At 38.6% G+C, this 22,609-nt stretch overlaps 1 protein-coding gene across 3 annotated transcripts in view; it reads right to left on the reverse strand.

The window, feature by feature from the left end:
* GPR158 (G protein-coupled receptor 158) overlaps positions 1 to 22,609 on the reverse strand; it is a 212,465-nt gene that overhangs the window by 65,715 nt on the left and 124,141 nt on the right. The gene's annotated exons all lie outside the window — the stretch shown is intronic.

Genomic DNA, 22,609 nt, shown 5'->3' on the forward strand with positions numbered 1-22,609 from the left:
TAACGCTTAACAGGGCATCTCTGAATAGGTTATTTTGCAGAAAATAAATGTCCGTGTGACTTCCAAGATGTCGTCATGTCTTTCCTCCAATTTGAAGAGAAAAAGTGATATGTCACAGATCCTACCAGCTCTGGAAATATTCATTTATAAGTGACCTGAACACATAGCCTGAAAATTCATTTATTTACCATAAATTCTAGCCTCTACTTAGAGTTACTAATGATCTAGCTTCACTATTCCTATTTATGTCAGCCTAATGAACAGTATTCTAAAGTCAAGTAATAAAAAGTTAACATATAAGCCACAATGTCTTTAAAAAGAGACACGCTTGCACTCTGTAAACAGATTTGTTCACAACAAATGAAGTGTTTAGCCCAACAAGGCCCACACAGTAGAGAGGGGCATTCCCGTTTTTTTTCCTAATAATGGCTAAAACTTTTCAGAAAACACTTCCTTAGCTTATGAGAGACATAAAGTGATGCCCTGGCTGAATCAGTTATAAATGCTAAGGGTTGTAGGGTTCCCCAAGGGTGAATTCACAACCAACAAGAGAAAGGGGATACAAAGAAAGACAACACGCTAAGTCTGTATCCTCTTTGGGGAAAGAAAAGCTTAAGAACCAGTATCATCAAAAGGACCAGACCCCTGCCCCAAGCAGCTGTGGGAACCATCTGGGGAACTGAGGAGAAACATGTTGGGTGCCAAAAGGACTGTTGTGGTTTAACCTGGCAGGCAGCTAAACACCACGCAGCTCTTCACTAACTACCCCTGCCCAGTGGGATGGGGGAGAGAATAGGGGCAAAAAAAGTAAAATTCATGGGTTGACATAAAGACAGTTTAATAGGACAGAAAAGGAAGGGAAAATAATAATAATAATAATAATAATAATAATAATAATAATAATAATAATAATGATAAAAGACTATACAAAATAAGTGATGCACAATGCAATTGCTCACCACCCACTGACCAACGCCCAGCCAGTCCCTGAGCAGTGGTCGCCGCTCCCCGGCCAACTCCCCCCAGTTTCTATACTGAGCCTGACGTCATATGGTATGGAATAGCCCTTTGGCCAGTTTGGGTCAGCTGTCCTGGCTGTGCCCCCTCCCAGCTTCTTGTGCACCTGGCAGAGCACAGGTCCTTGACTAGTGTGAGCACTACTTAGCAACAACTAAACCATCAGTGTGTTATCAACATTATTCTCATACTAAATCCACAACAGCACTATACCAGCTACTAGGAAGAAAATTAACTCTATACCAGCCGAAACCAGGACACACATACATTCTCTCTATCTATCTCCAAACACAGAAATGAATGCCTAGCTTTTCACTGTAATAGAATAATCTATTTATCTTTAACTGTAAACTTCTTAAATACAAAGAGAGATTTCAATGGCACTGGCCCAGGGAGTGGTGATCCCAAAACAGGAAAACATGGCCATTCAGGAAGTATTAGGTCTCCCAGCCTAAGGTGCTATAGGCACTGAGCTGCTGGAGGTGGCAAATCCAATTTCTTGGGGGCAAATGTTTGCCCAGGAAAGGTGTCTTCCTGACCGCTGTGAGTTATTGGATGCTTCTGCAGCATCCAGTACAAGACAGGGAGAAGGTCTGAAGCTCAGAAGTTCCCTTGAGACCATGACAAGGTGTAGCACAATGAATAAAATACCTAACACTGAAAAACCCAAGACTATAAAGAAATAAAAATCTATACCATAGCTCTAGTCACATCCCATCTTAAGAGAGAAGAGAAAATAAAGTCTGAATTGCATACTACTCTTTCCTTGTTCTCATTCAAATATAATTCTGCTCCACCACCACCATAAAGCAAAAGAAGCAAATAAATACTTTTCAGGGAATCCAAGCAGGAATGGGCTTGGTTGGCCCACTGGATCTTATCCATCTGTTTTGATGTGCTAGTTATTTCTCCATCTTTGGTATGTATGTATCCCTCACACATATATTGGCTCACTTCTGACAGCCTCACGTTCTTTAATACAGTTACCCTAACAGCAGCCTGAACATCCTCAGAAGCCAGTCCCTGAGGACTTGAGAGTTGGCTGATCTCAGCAGTTCAGCGACTTCAAGCTGGACGGATGTGGACTTGGCTGGACGTCAGAAGTTTCCACTGAAATCAACACCTTACCACAGATGGTTTAAAATCTGTTTAAACAAGATTTTTAAAACCAGAAACAACTGTTGTGTTTGAAAATTTAAAGCCCACCAGAATCCATGTAGCTAACTGTGCACAGGGGAAAAATGTTTTTCCTGACTCATGTAGGTCACCAGCCACAGCCTTGAAGCGCAAAATTAATGTATAGTCATTGATCTGATTTTAAAGATACTTAGGAGCTAGCCAGGGAGTTAGCAGCCTTTGACTTCAATAAAAGGCAACTACCCAAATATTTAAAAAATATCTGGCTCCCTGTCTTCAAAAAGGGCTGCAAGTGTTAAGAGCAGTGTAGATCACATTGACACTCTGCATTCTTTCACTCAATGTTTCTTCTTCCTAAACTTATACAAAAAGGCCTTGGATTACTTTCCAGTTAAATATTGAAATATACATGAAATAGGGGTTTCCTGATCAAGCAAATGGTCAGGTTTTGAGTGGAGATTATTTAGACATGTTCTGCCAGCTAAAAACAAAGATGTGCAGGTGGGACATTCAGGGCTCCAGCCACATGCATGCTAGGGATGAGAAAAGAAGCACAAGTGAAGGGTAGAGAAGCTGAGCTCCTTAACCATTCAATGCTTCTATTTTCATGGTTTCATTCAAAAAATGTAATACAAAATTAATAGAAGTAACTTCATCAGAACATTTTATCTAGGCAACATGTACATACGCATAGGCACATTTCAAATATTGTTCACACCAATGCAAAATTATGAAAGTGGAAAATCAAAAGAAGGTTTAAAGTAAAAATATCTTCTAAAATATTTGCTTCCTCCACCAGTTAACTTTTATAATCCAACTATTTCTGTCATCTGTTCAAATACATTTTCTTCAGTGCGACATGCCACTTGGGTAGATGACGGCATTCAACTGAATGTCCTAGTTTACCTACTCTGTATGTGGAAAAAATAAAAAGCTTTCTTATTGGATGCACTGTTACCATCTTTTCTTAACAAAGATGTGGTCACCCAAGAAGCAGAAAAATAATAATTTTAAGGAGCTGAAACATCTCAAATGAAAAAGATAGACATCTATTCAGCCCAGTCATTTGCCCAATACTTGACACATTTTAACAACAGGGTTAAGAATATGCTAGTTTCATTTTATGAATAAAGAAGGACACTATGCCATACAATATTTTATTAAAAACAAGGAAAATCTACAAATTCATTTTAAGACCATGTCTGTGATTTTAAGAAAAAGGAACCTTTTAAAAACATAATGGTAAAGTAGTCTATATTAAAATAAATCTTGCAAGAGCTGCAGCTAAATCAAGACATAATAGACTAAATTATTCAGAGCAACTTGCCAAGTATACTTAATGCAAGACACAGGTCATAAAACACTCACATAGACCTTTGTATTTCATTACAATATGCCTGAAATCCCTACAAATATACAGTGCAGAGAAGGGTTTTACGTGAGTATTTTCAAATAGTGACTTCTACCTGGGAAAAAGAAAACATGCAGCTATTTAGAGTTCCAAAAATACCTTATCTCCTGGTCTTAATCTAACAAAGCCAGCAACGTACTTCACACCAAGTTTGTGAGAAAAAACTACGCGATGGTTTAGGTTCTTCAGGAATCCCCCCTTCTTGGCTGCATGCTCTCTCTGAACTACATGTTAGGCAGGTTCATGAGCCAAGGTAGGAATTTTATTGACACCAACTTTCAAGATGGTTACTTGGAAAAGACAATAGGGACAGAGCAAGTCTTTGAAATATCCTGTTGAAATATCCTGTTAAACCACAGCAAAGAGTAGGACACAGAACTGGCTGTTAATCCTCCACAGGAAAATTTTTGTCAGTATTTAGTTTGACAACCAGTAATTTAGAAAACCTCTCTCCACAAAATACCAGCCGGACATCTCAATCCAGCCAGTACTGATTAGTTTACTGCAGACATCACTGCTGGAACTATCGACTTTTCATTTTCAGTTTATGTACCTGGAGCAACAACAGCAGTGGGGACAAGCCAAAGGCCACGGTGTGACAAACCTCCAGAGGAAGTGGTGGGAACACTCCACCTCGTAATGTTCCCAAATCAAGAACGGATGCCCGTCTGGGAAATCTGCTCTAGGTAAAGTGAAGCTATTGGCTTCAGTAGAGAGGTAATCAGGTGAATTGTGAAAATGAGTGACATACTCTGATGACATGATCTGATCCCACTGGTCTTAAATCTATATTAACCATACTAAACAAATTATGTCATTAATATAATTAATTAACTATGGGTAATTAACAAAGTCCAGAAGAAACCAGCCACAGCTGCAAACTCAAAATTCACTCCATAGTGGAAACTACAGAAATCAGAAAGAAACACCATTTCTCTTTCTATTGACATTCTTATAGTTCCCATATCACATGGATATGAAAATTGTTCCCTTCCAAAAGACTGTGAACAGTTTTCTTGGCTAAGAGGGCCAGAGTGCTCATACACTTTGGTTCTAGTCAAAAGAAAATTATTTTTTAATATAAGTGCAGACAAGAAAAGTATTTATCCAGTGTTGATCAGATATTGATAAATTATTATGACTGAGAAATGAAAATAAATTTAGCAAAAGAAATTTCTAGATTCAGAGTGATCAGGCTCTTCAGAGATTTTCTCTCAGTCACATATGATCTCTAGGTGATTTTTAAAGAACAGCATAAATCAGCTCTACTCCTCTCTGCAGCACTGGAGCAGAGCAACTTGCAGAACAGCCCTCCTCTGTGCAGAGCGTAGGCACATGCACTACAGGTCCTCTTCTCTGGAAACACAGACACATCCATAGGCAAGTCACTACTTACCTACAGGTGGTCCAGGGATGCTGCAAAGCAGTAGTTCAATAATGGCCTAATAAAGGAGAAGTGAACATGATAAATGTATGAGTGGGATTACTACGTGGTACCACGTTGCCTGGAAGAGCAGGGGACTGATCTCAGTGAAGGAGGAAACCTTTCTTATATGTTCCTAAGACAACTCTTTGCTTTCAGATTTTCATTAGCAACTTTTTCTTCACAGAACTTATATTCTGTAAGGTATTTCTGCCATTCTGGTTCTTTAGCATGGACAGAAAAGAAAAAACTCAACCACGTCTGTAATTAGAGAACAGCTGAGATTACTGGAAGGACTATAGACAGAGCATTTCAAGGAAGCATGCTTCTTATTTCCTCACTGCATTTAGGCTCCAAGGTGCAGGCAAATGAAGACTACAGCACAATTCCTGTCTTCCTGTTTTCATTGTCAGTCGGCCTTTGAAAACATACTAGAAATAAATTCTGCTAGTGTACATTTGTTGTCACAAGAGGTGCCATTTGTCTAGGTTTGTAAAGGATCCAGCACATTTCTGACCACTGCTCTTGCTACCTAAGAAGTCCTGGGAGTTGAAGACTCTTTAGAAAAGCATCTCTTTCAGGTAGGAGCTCCCAGCTCTTGGCATCTGAATTTGAATTCAGAGGTAGCTGGGCCCTTACATTCCTTGCCATGCACGTGCAAGATGCTGCCAGATCAATTCATCAATAACATTTTTAGTCTTTTAGAGACAGGATTTCCTGCCTCTCATGGAGTTTAACCAGCACACTTAACCCTTAACTGGAGAAGTCTGACTCACCAGCCTTTCAAGTTCTTGTGTTAAGGTGAACAAATAGGTATCAGGAGACATGAGCTCTACTTCTCCGCCTGTCATGGAGCTCCAGAGGAGGAAAATATTCTTAAATAAATAAGAGCAGTACAGAATAGATACTTGGATGGTACAAAAATGAATGCTTTCACAAACTTCGAAATCCTATAGACTATAGATATATAATGATACTATGGTGCTGCAGAATTTGATTCTGTGTTTATGGGTATGCGTGTGCATATGAGGGGATAGTTGTAAATAAAACATCAAACCATTTTTTTGAGTGTAAATTCTACATACACAGACATTTTCTAATCCCTTCTCCAGTTGATATGCATGTATGTGTGTGTTTGTACATATAAAATTAATCACTTGCTTGTATGAATATTTATAGATCTATAAATCTATATACAGAAATAGATATGGTGCTTTCCTTGTGATTTCTTTTTTGCCTGCAAAATCATGATTCTCTTTCAAAAAGTTAGCTACTTTTCATACCAATTCTACAGCATATTGATTCCAAAATAGCAGCATAATTCAATTTAAGTATATATGTGCCGATGTTTTCTTCTTTATAAATAGCAACACAGAACTTAATCAAGTTCAGTCTCTGACAATCCTAAGCAATCCTGAAATAGACTTCTAATGCAAAAGGGTTCGCATGGCATTTCCATGAGCCACAAAATACTCCTTCATATAGTATGTGAGAAAGTCATATTCTTCATATTCACAGTCCTTCACCACATTCAACTAGTGCGATTTTATACTATAATCCCTGTAATTCTATAGGGAATAGAAATCTGGAGTGGAGCTTCTACACACTTGAGCTAGGGAAGACAAGCGAAACGCCGAAGTCCAAGACAGGCAGCCTAAGCTCCCTCTGCATTCAATGGGGAGCACCATAGGCAGAGGGCAACTCACATGGTCCTTCTACAGGCACCTAAGGTGGGTTACGAGCGCTGTCTTCCAGAGGTGCCTACTTTTCTCCACAGGCTATAAAGAGAGCCTAAGGGTAAAACGTAATGTTCAAAGTTAAAATCAATTAAAAAACCGCAAATTACCGCTCCAAAGTTTTAGTCACAGTTCTCAGCACTCTCAGCACTCTCTCCTTCTCAAATGAGAAAGATTTTTCCACAGTTCACATGCCGCTAGTAACCCGGCAGACCATGTAAAGCCCATCCTTCAACTCTGAAATACCACAGAGGAGAACAAGCTGGAAAAGGATTCAGAACTACTTACCCTATTTAATTTAGTACTCTTTTAAACTGGGGATCTCAAAGGGAAAAAAAAGCTTTAGGAGAATCCAACTGAGGAAAGAAATGGGCCTAGAACCCAAGGTATGTTTAATGAATTTTAAGGTAGCCATCGGGGAATGCAGAAACACAGAAATACGATGGCAATGAAAGTAACACAGACATTAGCCCATTGAGGGCTATGTTCTGAATAGACAGGTGTCAGTTCTGTTACAGAAGAAAAATGCAAAAGTCTTAAAATGAAAAGCAATGATCTCAGACTAGCCATGTTGAATACAAGCTGTCAAGAAGCAACCTCGAGCAATATATCAGCAACATAGCTGGATGAACTCAGAGAAGCCTGAGAAGAATTCTTCTTTACAGACCTCAGGAGGAATATTTCTTTAATAGTACAAGAACAAAATACTCAACTCTGAAAGAGCAGTCTTCAACGTGTGTAGGTGGCAACCAACTAAACAGAACAACAAATCAGAACAGAAATCTCCCCTTGGAAATGCTGCACAGAAGTGGAAAGTAGGAGGGATGGATCTCGGAGCAGATCTTCAGGAAACTGAGTGTGGACTTGAAAAACTTTAAATAGTCTATGGAGGTCATTGGGCAGTTGGTGAGAAGTTTGAAGTACAGTGATGCAGGAAAGAGGGGAGTCAGATGAAAGGGGAGTTGCAAAATGTGAACTCACTGACTGGGGGAAACTAAGGGTGATAAATCCTCCTCCTCTGGAAAACAAAGATTCGTGACACCTCAGTGATTTGCATTGCTGCTCATCACCTGAAAAATCAGCAACAGTAAAATCCCTAAGGGATAATAGGCACATCTCATCTTCCAAAAATCGCATTTGCTAAGCTTTGCATACATTCTGGTTTTCCATAAAACTGCATTGGCAAATGCACAAGTAAACATATTGATGAATTCTTAATTGTCTGACATGGGCAATTTCTTTTTCAGAAAGAAACAGATAAACCACAAAAACATTTGAGATGTAAGGTTGTATTTGATGGGCATATCTTTGATCTTTGATGTCTTTTTCAGTTGTCACTGAAAACTTCAATCCTCTCTCCCACATGATAGGTCTTTTCAGGTCCTAAAGATTTGATCTCAAAGACCCAGAACAGTATTAGGACTTGCAGTTTGTTTTGCTGAACTATGCTTTCTCTGTAACTCAGGGCTTGGGGTTTTGTGATTAAAATTGCCTTTTATTTCAAACATGTAAAATACCTTTTTTTTACAGAGATAAATTGTGAGATATAAGAGAAATAAATTGTGGATAAGAAAAAGAAACTCCGAGGAGTCAATTTTTTATTATTTTGAAAATTTAGTGGGATTAGACAAAACAACACACCTGTCCTCAGTGCAACAATAAGCAGGTTTCTGAGGAAAGTTCTTGACAGTTAATGCTTTAACCTGGAAAACAACCAACTTCAAGCTATGTTTTTCCAGTGATAACAGTTGAGGTCCATATGCTACTCACTACTCATACCTAAAAATAACTTAAGCATTCACTGGAGCAGGTATTAGAAGCCAGGTCTCCCCCTTCTAACCAATAGGTAAAATACCTTCCCTACTACACTGTACAGTTAGATTGATATTTGTGCTTATACCCATTTACATTGCTTAACAAAGCAATGTGAAATGGAACAATAGCAGCACAAGAGGCTGAACACTTCTCGTGCTACAGCATCCTAGAGCCAAAGCGCTAAAACTTTCTTCAAGGTGGTGCAAGTTTGTATTTTCTAAGCCAGAGAGAGGAACTGAACCTGAGTGTCACATCCAGAATGAAGACATTAACAAGTGGAATGTTAGATAAAAAAACCTATCTATACCTTGGTTTTTTTACCACCTATACTTGGTAAGAAAGCAAGGCTTGCATGGTGCACCTGAAGACAGGGTTCAAATCTGCAGCCCTTTGTGAAGGAAGGCATTTTCCCATGCACAAAAACTAGGCAGATCATAAACCACAAATCTCTGTGTCTTCAGCACGTCCAACTCTCTAAGCTAGGCAAAGCAGGCGTGCTGGCTTCTGTGTCTCTGACTGTGAGTACACAGCCCTCTAATGTAAGGACTACCTTACTTGACCTCAAGGCATGAAATTTAGGCATTGCAACTCCAGATTGGTAAGTTGAGTCCTTAAAAGACTTGCCATGATAAAAAATGAAGCTATGTTAGGAAACACGTTCCCTGCTAATCGTCTAAATGTTCAACCATCTTGGTCTCCTCCTTTCAGAGACACTGACCCAAATAGCTATAACCAGTACCTGCTGGTTCCCTCCTGCTGCTGCAGCTGTAAAAATAAAGCATTAGAAATATCAGTCTTCCAGGGCAAGATCGCTCATTTGCAGTCCTGACACATCTCACTTGCACGGTCCACAAAATGCGTTCATTAACAGACCAACAAAACAGCAGAAGGGGGCTTTCTTCAAATGTTCCACTCCTTTCTGAGCACAGGGGGAGTCCTCCAAACATTTTACCGATTTATCAAAGAAAAGGCCCACCCTCTACCAGGAGAGATATATTCTATGCGTTTTGTTGCTAGGCAGTCCTCTGCATTTAACAACGATTATTTATTTATATGAACTTCCTTCTCCATCCTCCCTACCAAGCTGTTTGGGGTGTTGGATAAACAACTGTACAATAAAAACAGCATAAAAGCAGAAGGACAAAATATTTAAAAGCAAAATGAACAGTTGTCACCAGAACTAAGAATGAGATGGTAAACAGAAACCGAAATAACCAAACTCCAGGGGGCCAGGGAGAAACACAGCATTTTTTAAAAAGAGAAGTCAGGTTGGTAAGATCGATAGAAAGAGAGAGAGCAATGAGATAAAACACCCAAGTGGTGAGACCCCATATCTGAGACTGGCCAAAACAAACACTTCAAGACCCACATTTAGATGAGGAGCTGAGACTACTCAGAAGGCCATGACCTTCTTTTTCTTCAAGGTTATTGAACACTTACTATATATATCACAACTATTTATGATTTAAAACAAACCCATTCAGGCAAATTTTGACAGGATTGCTTGTGACATGTCTGAGAAAAGTGCATTACTTTAGACGGTCTAAGGAAATGAACCTAGCAGATTCACTGTATCATGCTACAAAATTTCACCTACTTTATGAAAGACACACATGGAGGGAAAAAAACCCCATTTCTTTGAACTTGCTTAGGTAACTACAAAATCTCAAGAATGTCTGCCATGCTCTCTAGACCAACAGAGTACTCAGATAGTATTTAGCAACAGGGACTTCTCTGTCCTATATTTCTTTTTCTCTCACTCTGAGTGGTTTCAACTTTCTTTTTTTCCTGTTCTTTAACCTATTTCTTAATCAGTTAAGACTAAACATTACTTGAAGTTAGATCAAGGTTCCAAACTTTTTTTCATTTGTTGAAAATAACAGAAAGTTACTTTTCCCAACTTTAGTGTGTTCTCAATAATTCATTCTCTGTGAACTTGCTTGTTAGTTTTAACTGATCCATGTCTGGGGACTTGTCATTAATATAAACAATAACACATGCTAATTATGCTATAAAATATTATTAGTTATCTATTATGAAATTAATTTCATGTCTACAAATTCTTGATCACCTCTGATGTCTGCTGTACACACTGGAGAGTCAAAACAGAAATGAGTGCCTTTCACATCATTTGATATGAAAGGCTTTTGATGTTATCAGGTTAGCCCAGTTTACAGACACTTGTGGAAAGGCTAATATACTAGAGGTTTCTTTTCCAAATGTAGTAAGCACTGAAGGCACTTACCCTAAACAGAGAAGATATCCTGCCTGAGAAAATCAGTGCTCCTTATTATTTTTTACTCCCATAACCAACAGCAGTAACTATAGCCCATAGAAAGTCATCTCAGCTCAGGGTCAAAACAGATCAAGTTTATTTTCCTGTAAACTTAGTAGTATGTCATGCCTTTTGGTTCCAGACAAGTTGCATAAAGAGCAGCTAAAAATTAAATTTAGATTCTTTAAGTATTTTTGGTGACGTCTGAAATTGGCAGATACTTTATTGTAATCAATATAATTGGCAAATGACTTAATGTTACTAAATCTATTAATCTTGCTTAAGACTTACATTGTAGGTATTTAGGGTATGTTCTGATTCAGCTGTCTTGCAAAATTCCTAGAGCATATCATTGTCTAACAGAGCCTTATGTTGAATTAATGGTTAATATAGATGTTCCTTAGGGTTTTAAAATACTTGTTATGACAGCATTTTGCCTCCTCTTCTTGTAGCAATGACTGGTGATTATTTGAACACAGAGTGCCTGCTACTGTGGCAGTAACTTATTTGGATTATGATTTCAAAGATGTAAATATGCTTCGAGGCTTGGAAAGTAGCTGCAAGTTTAATAAATATGGATATAAATAGCTGACTAAATAACCCAGCACACAGACTTTTACAGATTAGTTCTTTATAGATTTCAAGGCAATGCCATCAATAAAGACAGAAAAAAGGATGAGCAGACTCCATGGCCCAGGAAGCTCTGCCAGAGTTTCAAAACAACATTTCAACGGTTCAGCATGCTGGTGATTTTGGATTAGGAGCTTAACAGAGTGAGCTGAACACTGAGAACACTTGCTGTGTACCCCAATACATCCTGTATTTGAGAGGATTAGGCTAGTTAGCAAATTAAGCAAGATTAGTAGATTTAACAACATACTACTGGAATATATAAAATTATTTTGGACTCTGACTAATGTGACAACTTGCACACTTGGGTTGACATGGAAGAAAAGATCTGAAGATTAAATCATAGCTCCAAGGTTTAAAAACAGTGGTTATTTTAACTACTTCCTATAGAAAATTCCAAAATTTAAAAGGAAGATAAAACTCTGAACGAGATACAATACTTGAAGGAAAAGTGGAAAGAACTTCCTTATGCCAACAAAACTTCCTTTACTTTTCCTCCTGAATGTCATGATAGTCTGCATAAGTACCAGCATATGCTATACAAAATATACCTGTTGGATATACATGTAACAGGATTAAACATTTCTTTCAGTGAAAATGACCAACAAAGTTTTGATCATACAGGAAAAGCAGGACCAATATGCATTTAACAGAAAAAAAGTTAAACAAAGAACTATTAAGACTTCCCTTTATCCAAAAATGTTTCTTCATCAAACTTTGTACACACACCACGAAGCAGAACCAAACCTCTTTGTAATACGCTCTCAGACAGCAAATGCCCGCAGTGGCCATGTGCTGCTGCCTGAATGGAGCCCAGCCAGGGCGGCAGCGGAGGGCACGCTTTCCTGTGAGAAATTCGTGACACAACTTTACTCCGTCACAAAGCACTGAGATTTCAGCACACTCAAGGAACACGCTCTGCCTTCGCGGTGGATCTGCCCATGTGCACCAGTCTGACACATTCAGAATATGTCAGAATTAATTTGTACGTATACTATGACTATGTTCTGCATTTTCCAGTGGATTTGGCCCTTCAGATTACTTTAAAAACCAATGACCCTAACTGATAAAGTTTCCAGGTACTCCAAATGACTGCTTAGGCTTACTTTTGTACAGCCTTTCTCACTACCCTCGAGTCAATCTCACACTGGACATACAAAGCAAGGACTTTCTATTGTCTGCAATATAGAAGAGGAGAAGAAGACAAGACAAGTAACCGGTAGTCCTTACTTGCCAAGGGGACTAAGGCATCTAAAGGATTACATTAACTTCAAGATTTATGCATTGCTGTTAGTCACAAAAACCTTGCCTAATCTAGCCCGCGTCTGAACCCCCTCCAGCACTACCACTCCACAAAAACAAACCTACTTAACTCATGGCAGTGCCAAACTATGCAATGTCTAACTCCCTTCTGAGCCCTCTTCAGCTTGTAGCAAGTTGCAATGTAGTGTGTAGGAGCCAGTCTTGCCAGCAAGGCCAGACCAGGAGACTGAGTAATCTCACTCAGGCCATGGAAAAGCAGTTTTAAATCCCCAATTAGTTTGAGAGAGTTCAAAGACCCTTATCTGTAATAGCATGCCAACCGTGAGGCAGCTCGGTGATCTGAAGCTGGCCTGTTCTCAACCCACGCTAGCAGAGCTGCTCCAATTTACATGGAATGCTTGAACGCTTTCACCAGGACAGTCTGTACCTTCTGAGCTCAGGTCAGTCCCCTAAAAACGGACAAATCTGAATTACAAATTCATGGTTCCGTGACTGTTCAGTAGAAGACTGAAATATTCATTTGAGTAAAACTGGGACCTCTTCTTGCTCTTGCCCCTTGACATTGCAAGCATTCCCACTGTTCCCCGTTACCTTAAATCCTGCAGACTGAGGCTTTCTAGTGGGAGTGATGGATTTTCTTCTTACTATTCCCCGCTGCTTTGTTTATCATCTAATGTCTTGTCATGCAAGTTGGGTGCAGCTCCATAGAAATTAGTAAAGTAGCCCTGAAATGCATGCCACGTGGGACTGGAATCAGGCTTTTTTCTGTTAGTATTTTTATGGCTTAACCTTTTCAAGCCTAAATCAAATATTCTCAGATTACTGTCATAGAGTATCAATCATCTCTAGCAGTGCAAAAACAGTTGCATGCTACCAGACCTTTGAGAAGATGAAAAATTCACCATCAAATGTGTCCTTGCTCACACCTTTAACAAAATATTTTTAAACACTTTCATTGTTATTATTAGTAACAGCCATTTGTAATGTGATTCTTACTCATTGATCAGGACCCTGCTGTGCACGGTACAGCTATGCCAAACATCCCTGTACCAAAGAGTTTGTAATTTAAATATGAGATGAGAAACCACACGTCAATACAGAGGAAGCACAAGGAAAGAATAAAAGATTTATCTTCTACAATTATGTAAGTGGTGGTTTAGGAAAGGAGAAAGCTTGCAAGGAGTAGTGAGAAATAACTGTATGCAAGCAAGAACAAGCACTGAATGTACAGTCTGTGGTTTTACAGATATCTTCTGTAACATGTAATCGTGACAATGAGAGAAAAGTCAGCACTATATCAAGGTACAAGATGTCACTTCTGTCTTGTTTTCATTTCTATACTGTTTGGTTGCTCAATTTTGGATTAATTTTCCTGTTGCTATATTAGACTTTTTGCTGTGTTTTAATTCTCAGGGGCAAAGTTCTCTATTCTTTTTTCTCACTATCATCCTTTCCTTTTTCTCTTTACATTGCTTTGACTAACTAAACAATATGCAATAAGGCTTTAGCACCCTGGTTTATTTAAAAGATTAACATCAAAGAATAATGAAAATTGTGGATGATCTAAATAATTTAATATAAGTTTGTTAAATGATATACTGTAAGAGAACTGTATAAAAATGTTATTTTTTTCCACTTGCAACTTTTTGTGTGATGAAAGAAAGCCTCATTGGAATTACGTAAAATTTTTTTAGCTTTGAAATCCTCCCATCCATTTCCGATAAGAGTTTTGATTGAATTGACATATTTCTCTCTTTGCTCCTTTTTTTTTCAAGAATGTGCAGAACTTACTGAACCGTATCATGCCACTACAAGAAATCTACTTCGGATTCAGATTTCAAAGAGAGATCAGCACATGGATGCTGTATATTGGCTATGAAGGACACTATATTCCTTAATAGCTTCCTCAAAACTTGCATATATTTGCAGATCCATGCTTAGTCCCACAAAGGCAGAGGATCTAGAAATCAAATAGTTTGTATAAAACACTGCTTGCTGAAATACTACTGCTTTTTCTATGTGGTCCTAATATACAGAGTTGTATGCAATAAAACAGAAGGTTTATATCACATAGGAAAAAGCTGTTTTTTGTAAAGACTAATTGCTTACTCTAGTGAACACCTATTCCATCGCCAGTACTACTGTTACTTCTAAGAACAGAAATCTCATCTCTCCCTACTTGATGTCGTGTAGATTTAGACCCAGGTGCTACTCTTTTGAACATCTCATTTTCAGAAATCAATCTGGCTAGTTTCATGGCAAACTTTTTACCTGCTGGCCCCTAACTCTTCATTTTTTTAACTCTGGCAAACTAAAATTTTGAATACTTCTGCCAGATTACTCTATTATTATCAATAATAGAGGAAATACAGGGTATCTTACACACTAGTACTTGTTGATGCATCTTGATAATTTTATATTGCAACTTATATTTTATGTTGTAAACTTGTCTCTGCTCTCATACGTATTTATATTACTTTTTCCAGTTCCTCTCTACAAGTAAAAAGCTAATTTCTTATTTACAGCAAGTAATAAGTGGTTTTGGGGTAAAAGCATTGATTTAAATCCCACTAATCTCTTATCCCAGAGTTTAGAAATGAGAAGTTTAAAAGTGCTACACAGTAATGAAAACTTTCCACTATCGCTATTATAATTCTGCAAGATTTTTCCTGTGCAAAGATTTCACTAGTTATCATATCATTTTGCCTGTAAACTGAAAACTGCTTAACAATGACTAGCAGTTGGTATTAAAAACCATAAAGATATCATTGCCTGCATATTCTCAGTTCTCAGCATGTAGAATGACTGAATAAGGGCAGTCTCAACTCTGACAGATGAAATCTCCTTTCTTAATGATCTCTTCCAAAAACATCAACTTTTCCTTCTCCATTGTAATGCATTGAATTTCTCATCCCTCCTAATCATTAACCATTAATCATCCTCCATGGTGTGACACTTAAACTCCAAGTAGATGGTTAGGAATACCTAATGCATTCATACATAAAAGAAGAGGGACTGAGAAGAAAAACCGAGTGAGAAAAAAAAGCTTATTTCAGCTCCTGTATTATTCACAGTGAACAGGCTTTGAGATGGAGATTCTGTCTTCCCCTTTTCCTCTGTGTTGATGCAGAGTACTCTGCCAAGTGTCATGGAAGTTGATAGCTAAGATATCATGTTTTATCACTCAGTTATCCATATTATACCAGTCTGTGTCTTACCTTTAGTATCTCAACCTTGTATTCCAAAGCATGGTGAGTTATCATACCACCCGTTTCACTCTCACAGCATACGTTTACAACTGCACCCAATTTCATATCAGAAACAGCTTGGTAGTATCAGATTATCTAAGTCAAGTCTTCCTTAGGCATGAACTGCTTCTGCTTTCATTTTGCTTCAGATTCTTGCTGATGCAGATCACAACAACCCTGAACTGAGGAAGCAGGCAACAGCTGAGTCTAGCAAGTTCAGCAAGATTTAACAACAAGCTACAGGCCTTTCGCTTGACTACAGTTGTTGCTCCTTGGGTCTCAGGTACGAAAGCATGAATAAACAATGAGAAAAGGCATTTGGTGGAAAAATATGAACATACCCCTAGCTTTCACTGAAAGACACCTGGGTAAGTGAAAAAGAATGACTGAAATTTATCTCCCACCAACATGCAGTCTCTCAGGTGCTAAACTAATTAGTGAAGGTAAATCACTGACGTCAGGACTATGCCCTACTGAGAATATGTCAGATGTTGACTACAGCTTCTAATATTTTCCTTTCTGGCACAGTTCAATCCTGGCTCATCTATACTATCAAAAAATCTTGCTTTTAGTTTTACAGTTTAATAAACATGTGGTATATCATTTTTCATTATCTTTCCTGTAAAAGTTCTATCACATTTATGTTTTGAACTAATACATGAGAGTGCCTTTTTTCGTGTGTTGATTTTTTCATAAACTTAGGTCACTACAGTAAAATTCAAACATATTCTAAAACATTGTGCGTATCGACTCAGTCCACTTGCCCAGCGGTCAATGTGATCATCAAAACATGTTTGGCTGAGAAAAATATTCCTATCCTTTCTACTTTGAAAAGAAGGTGTTAATATAGGGTCTTTATCCGCAAATTCTTATACATGCAAATAAGTGTATTCATGCAAGTTACTTCAGTGGAATTATGAGTAAAGAGGAAAGACCACAAGATCTTGCCCTGGTCCCCTCACCACAAGATTAATTTCACTGAATGAAGGGCTGACAAGACTGTATCACGTATGTCCCTACAAGCCAGCAGTGCAAGACAGTCATTTAAAATAAAAAGGTCAATGAAAACCCAACTTGGCAGTTGGTTCAGGTCACCGACTCCTGTCCTTTTCTCTCCAGCTCTGAAGCCCTGCACGCACACATATACTTGGCTATTCAGTGAACCTAGATTCTGACAAATGTGTCCTTCAAACTCAGTTCTCAAAAAAGCTTTCAGACAAGCAAAAATAACACTGCCCTCCTACAATCCTGTACTGCACCTTTGGATCTGTGGAAGGAGGATATCGGGTTTTGTCTCGGTATCGCAAGTAGTGTCACAAGTATGAGCGTGAGAGTCCAAGACATGAAAGAATAGTAACATCAGTACCTGTACCTTCACTGACCTATCTACAGCCTGTCATTTATAAACCCCACTATATGTTCCCACCACATCACATATTTCATCACAAGATTCAAAAACTACAACGACATGACTTTATTATGTGCCTGCACACTACCCAGTTGGGTAGACCCTATCCGTGCAGTTTTTTAAGACCTATCTGGATAAAGCCCTTAGTAACCTTGTGTTATAGCTAGTCTTATAGCTGACCCTCCTTTGCGCAGGAGGTTGGACTAGAGGCCTCCTGAGGTCCCTTCCAGCCTGAGGTACCCTGTGAACACAGCACACAGACATACACAAACACACAGAACAATCTCCTCGCCAAATTCCACTTTTATAATTTCTTAGAATTTATGATGTCATAGATCTACTGAGTTTCCAATATCCCAAACATTTGTCAACTACACAGAGATACCAGTATCAAATCAAGGTCATGACACATACAGCTGTGGCTAATCACAGTTCTAGATGTGGATAATAATATATACAACAGATTCAAGTTATCTCCTCGATAGTAGCTACTAGAATTTTAGGACAGCTATGTAGATTAGTGACAACAGAACCATGAAGAACTATTACACTGTGTATCTTGTTTTTCTGCTATTTCAAATACACTTATTCAAAATGCAGAAATTCTTCAGTGCCTGCTTCCTGTTAATAAAAACAGTCATAAACATTTTTCTTAGTGAAGTTCAGGGCAAGGACACAAGTGTTCCCAGTGCCTGTGAGGTTTCTGTACTTTGAATCACAAGCTTGTAATGTAGAGGCTACACCAGCTTAGTTTTGGCTTTTGCATTCAAAGCAAGCTGGGTCTCAAAAAAAGCTATTGGTTTACCAGTTGCATGTTAACTTCAAAAAGTATGTTCATCTGACAATGACATGGAGAGAGACAAACTATTGCGTAATCTTCTGCCCGTTTCCCTCACTTCTCTGCCTAAAGCAAGACAAGGTACATATAAAATCCTGGCAACATGGCATTTAAAACCTGCCTTTTCCATTGGCTGGACATCTAATCCACTATGATCCAAATAAAATGGACAGACCCTTTTCTAGAGTGCTAGGGACATCTGTAGTGGTTATCTCAGAGCAGATAGTTACAGTGTCCTTGGACTTCAATGACATGACTACTACACTGAAGTAAGGCAAGTAAGGCATGTTCTTGTTTCACTCTACTGTGAAACAAGAACAAGAAAATGATGGGTGTTCATTGTAAGAGCTTTTAAAACTATTTTATGAGTAAAGAGGATGTAGCTATATGATGAAAAATAATCAAGCTAAAACATCTGGGGTATCAGAGCGGGCGTAAAGCCTGCGATTCACACCACGATGTATCAGTATGTGCAGCACTAAACGTGTTGGAAAAAGCAAAATCTTTCAGTTGGCCTCAGTGAACATCAACATGTAAGGAATAAACAGTGACTGAGCTCTTGTAATGCATCCCTTATAGGCACACTTGAGGGACAAATGCATGAAAGTATTATGCACTATTCCATCTTCACATTCATTAATGCCAAAACCAGAGCTTTCCAGTGACCTTGTTGCTATGCTCAGGGCTGCGACTAATGGAGCTACCACAGCCTAATCCTCCCAACATTCATGGATCACTTCTACCATGCTAATGTACATACAGATCATTTAAGGGAAAAAAGACCACATCCACATCTAAGCTCCACTACTCGCATCTTATCATTCCTTCTCATAACGTGAAAGGGTAGGCCATTCTAGCTTGAGTGTGAAAGAGGGAGTAACACAGTCCCAGAAACAGATTCCATCACCTACTCCATGCAACAAGATGTCTGAGCACAGTTTATTCCAGGCTTCACTACTGAACTGCTTCGTGAGCATTAGTAAGTCAATGCACTGCCGCCCAGCATCTCCATTTCTCTGAACTGATAGCAATATTGCCTTGCTATAATTAGAGGTTTAGAAAAACAAGGGATAGCAGTAAAGACAGAATTTGGATTCTTTAGCCAAAAGAAGAGAAGACTGAAGGGAAAAATCCTAACAGTCTTTAAAAAGATACTCCACAGTCTCCTAAGCTAGTTCATCTTATGGTCTAACTGACCTCACTGTTACAAAGGTTCACCACCGTCTAACATGACTTTCACTTGCTGGAATTTAAACCCAGTACTTCTTATCTGCCAAATCAAGAACATGGAGAAGAAATTATTCCCTTCCTCTTTGCATCATGGCACTCAGTAACTTTTATTGCTGGCTCTAGAAATGATATCATAATATTGCACAGATTTTGGAGTGCATTTTGGAGTTTCAGTTAAAGTAGCCCAGCAGTATGGAAAATGTTTAATATATCAGATACCCCGCAGTTGCCTAGGGTGGAATTCATCGCCATTTGAGACAAGGACCCCAGGCTTCCTTTATGGTCAATGGAGCCTAGGCCATGATCCACCTTATCCTCAAGTTGAAGTCTAAAATGAGTTGTAAAAGGCCCTGTTTCTTTCCCTTATGTGCTGAATGCAGGATGACTGTTTCAGCTAAGGATACCTATACTAGAAACACAGACTCATAGAACAATTTCACTTGCAAGGGAGCTCCAGAGGTCATCTAGTCTGGCCCCTGCTCAAAGCAGGTCTAATCAGGTCAGCTCACTCAGGGCTGTGTCCAGTCAAGTCCTGATACCTCCAAGGATGGAGATTCCACAACCTCTCTGAGCAATATCTTCCACTATTTGACCACCCTCATGGTAAAAAAATGTTTCCTGGTCTCTAACCAGAATTTCCTATTTTCCAGCTTGTGTCCATTACAGATGTCTAAAATCAGCTGAGGTCTGACTCCTAATGCAATTAACAGGCTACTCTACTACAATATTGTGTTTGTCCTTGCTCTATTTGAAGGTCTTTGCAACATGCAAAGAGTTTTCAAACCTGTGTTAATGCAAGATGTGTTCCAAGCATCAGCAAGATAGGGAGTTAGGAAAGGTCTAAAAGCTCCACCACAGTCAGTATTTCTGGAAAAGGAAAGTAGTGAGAATCCTCCCCTCAGATGCCAAGAAGTTAAGAGCCTCCTCCATAAGACAGTCAGGTTTTGGCCCTCTCTTAAAAATCTAACAAGAAAGAAATATAAGTGAAATCAATTAGAAAGCCCAGCGTTCATTTGGAGGAGGTCCATCGATAACTGGAAAGACTAAGTAAAGGGAAATCAGAGATGTTACTGTGAGAACTAGAGATAATGTAAGAAATGAGAGCCTCAGAAATGAGAGCTGCCCAGCAACTGCTGGGTAAAATCTATGCATTTGTAATAGACAAAGCTCATCTGCCTGCTTATAATTCAGGAAAGATCAGTGTGTTTTTATCAATATAGCAGGATTTGAATAATAAATTTTGGTGGAGACCATCATTTGCACTTCCCGTTTGGTTAGAAGGGCATTGTAACAGCTGTTTTTCTCACCAAAAGCAGCTGGCTGGTGATATTATTTTTCAATTAATGATGCTACACTATGAATAGATTACTGCATGTAGACATGAAAACAATGACAATTAGTGAAAGAAATTAAGTGATGTAACAAAGTAGGTTTTGGTTTCCATTTAATTGGAGGGTAAGGAAAGTCAGAGATGCAATAAAGCCCTTCTGGACACAGTGAAATTTCTATGCTGAAGGCTCTCAAAACAATCCAAGACAGACTGGGTGAATGGATCTAGAAGAAGCGAGAATTAGGAAAGTGTAGAGGAGCAGAGAGGAAAGATGAAAAAGACTTAAAGCAGTGTTGAGAAAATCTAAGGGGATTTTGATTTTTAAATAAGAATGCAATTTTGCACTGAATCCTTAAACGAACAGAGATTTGAGTTATTTAGAACTGAAATGCTGTCATTTTATCTCTTTACATTGTATATGCACTAACGCAAGCTGTGTAATTCTGCACTTAGTTGAGCATGAAAGTAAAGCTTTTTGGTTTCACCTTCCAAATCACAAGAGAAGAAGAGACGATACAAAAAGGAAAACAGCCTTATGTTAAAGGAGAACACCTTACTGCAGTGATGCTTGTCTGGCCCAAACTGGTGAACTCCATTCCATATTTTAACTTGCATTTTGTGCTAGCTGTGGAAAACATAGCCTAATTTGGGTGTATAAGAGGTGAGATCTACATTAACTGGTCTTAAAGATCTAATGTATTCCTCTATCATAAAATGAGGACCAAATCTAATAGCTGACACATCTCTACCTCTGTGCGCACATTCCTAAGTCTGTAACCACATCACTGAGTTACAGAATATTCCCAATTCTTCTCAAAAACAAATAAAAACACCGAATAACAGGAAGAAGTAAATAAACAATGGATATGACCGAGGAAAAAGATGATCTGCTTCGCATGTATGTGACTAATAACCAATATGATAATTGATAATCTGTGCTCTACACCTTGCTATGAACGAACATGTGTGTGAATGTCAGCTGGTGCAAACAAGACTCTCCGTTTAGAGCTCAGGTTTTCTTTCTTTCTCACGCCATCCTTCTCTGCTTTGTGCTCCTTTTCCAGAAAACTAGCAGATGAACACATTTAGATACTGTCCATGTACAGCAAAATGTTGAAAGTTTACATTCCAAGGACTCACACCCCATAACTCACACCTTGCAGAAGCACAGGCTTTTCCTTCTTAAAAATTATATAATAGACCTCTCTGGCTATGCTTTATAGCCTTCACACATTTACTGTTCCACTGTTTTGTCCTGGATCAGAAATTTATGAAATCTTCCTTGCAGTGAACTAAGGGGCAGGGATATTGAAATCCTGATATTTCTGTATCAGTCCCACTCTTCTTCATTTTCTACAAAACCATACTCTTGCAGTTAGGAAATCAGGATTAATTTCTCTGTCTGAACATTAATATGACCTCCCACTACCACACTTTCTACATCTCTCTCCTAAGACCTTGAAAATAGAAACGATAAAATTTCTCTCTCTTTTATTTCAGCCTGTAGGAGTAACAGCCTGATTAGTAATTACCTGTGTAAGAAAGAAAGAGAGCCCCAGAAAGAGAGCCCCAGCAAAGAGTGTGGGAGCATAAAACTGCTATAAGAGAGAAGTCAGGTCATACACTTTGCATATTAATTTCTAACAGAATGCGTTCTCAGTGGAGAGTTTTATATAGTATGAGAACGAGATGTACAGAAAAGGATAAGCTCTAGTCAAGTGTCTACTTCCCAACTGGGAGACAGGACAATCAGGAATTTTCAGCAAAACATTTTTCCTCAGAATACGCCAAATTGTCATTTTGTACTTTCTGTACATTTAACATCGTTAATGTCAGTGAAAAAAAAAA

Source organism: Mycteria americana, chromosome 2 (genome assembly GCF_035582795.1).
Source record: "Mycteria americana isolate JAX WOST 10 ecotype Jacksonville Zoo and Gardens chromosome 2, USCA_MyAme_1.0, whole genome shotgun sequence".
NCBI classification, from domain to species: domain Eukaryota; kingdom Metazoa; phylum Chordata; class Aves; order Ciconiiformes; family Ciconiidae; genus Mycteria; species Mycteria americana.